Source organism: Sinocyclocheilus grahami, unplaced genomic scaffold, assembly GCF_001515645.1.
Source record: "Sinocyclocheilus grahami isolate Dianchi unplaced genomic scaffold, SAMN03320097.WGS_v1.1 scaffold1981.1, whole genome shotgun sequence".
NCBI classification, from domain to species: Eukaryota; Metazoa; Chordata; class Actinopteri; order Cypriniformes; family Cyprinidae; genus Sinocyclocheilus; species Sinocyclocheilus grahami.
Genome location: NW_015507160.1, coordinates 5,524 through 7,030, shown reverse-complemented (window position 1 = coordinate 7,030; position 1,507 = coordinate 5,524).

Sequence of the window (1,507 nt, the reverse complement as noted above, 5' to 3'; positions counted from 1 at the left end):
CACGCACACGCACACACAGCACTAATTTAAATTCTCGTTTTATTTTCATGGTAATGTTAACTGATGTAATAAGTGTATGGTGTAACATAAAAACAGTTACAAACATCTGTATGCATATTTACATTGTATATTTAAGAAAGCTACATCTGTATACAGAAAATACATCTATGACATGAGTTACAGAACTATAAATATTACATCATATATTTAGTATTTTCAAACCATGATAGAAATAGCTATACATAGATATAAAGCGACAGAAGCGGAGCGTTAGGAGCGAGGCTGCGGCGGATGTGAGGCACTTCTTCAGATGGAGGAGAATGAAGCCGACGGCACTAAAACTAAACGAGTTCACAGGCTCAGAAAGCACTGCTGTGCTGCAGAATCAAGAACACCAACACTATGAGAAGCATTCCAGAGTCATATTACCATGAATAGAGAAGAACACGAATAAAACAGTAGCAGCACCTGATTAAACTGGTAGTCACATGAATGCAACGTTACACGCGAAAGCGTTGCATAATCCGCGAGGAACCGCAGAAATCCAGATTCGCCTCCAGCCGGTTCTCCACAGACGCCAGCGAATCACCAGAAGCAGCAACACAAAAGCACGGCTAGGGTTAAACCATACTGGAGAGCTAGATCGCGATTAACAGTCATCCCATTAAATCTTGCGATGCGGTTAGTGATCGTTTCTAGCTTCAAAAACGTTTGTTCAGCGCACTATTTACTGTCATCGTTCGGCGATACAAAACTAGAGAGAATCTCCATTAAAACCTCGGACGTCGTCTCCACTACTTTTCAATGTGAAACAGTATTAAGATGTGACCTATGTACACGATGCTGTGAAATCAAACTGCGGGAATAGTGTTGGTATGTACAGCCGGAGGTCCGAGAGCGTCTCGTGGAAATACTTGCATAGAAAGTAAACCGTCGTTCTTTCCCACAACACTGACAGATCATGTTTGCACAAAACGTCTGATTAATAGTCACAACAAGCATCATAAACATGCATTTAAAGCGAGCGCGTATATTGTCCTCCGTGTTGAACGTCCCTCAGGGTTTGAAAGCGTCTGCGGTCAAAGTTTGGATCAGAAGGATCCCTTGTGGGATTATAATAAGTGCTGCTGGACTGAAAGCATCAGCGCTTTAGGAAGCGTGCATCCCGAACACGATGCAGGAGCAAAACAAGAGCACAAGAGTCTGTATCTTACCGCATTTCTCCGTCTGGTACTGATAGCGTGGAAAAGAAAAGGCCACGGTTAATAACTGCACGTAAACGAGGAAATCCCTTTAGCGTACGTGTTACACCGTGTCCTAACTGCAATAAAAGGCATCTTTTTTTAGTTTTTGTCCTAACTAGCTGCGGCGATAACACTTTCGATAAATAGATAATAGATACATTTCTATTTTAGAAACTGTTTGCATGTCTGCGACGTCGCGGCTGGAACAACAACGACATGCAAACTATACGACAGTGATAATCTCAGGAACTGATTATGTGCTC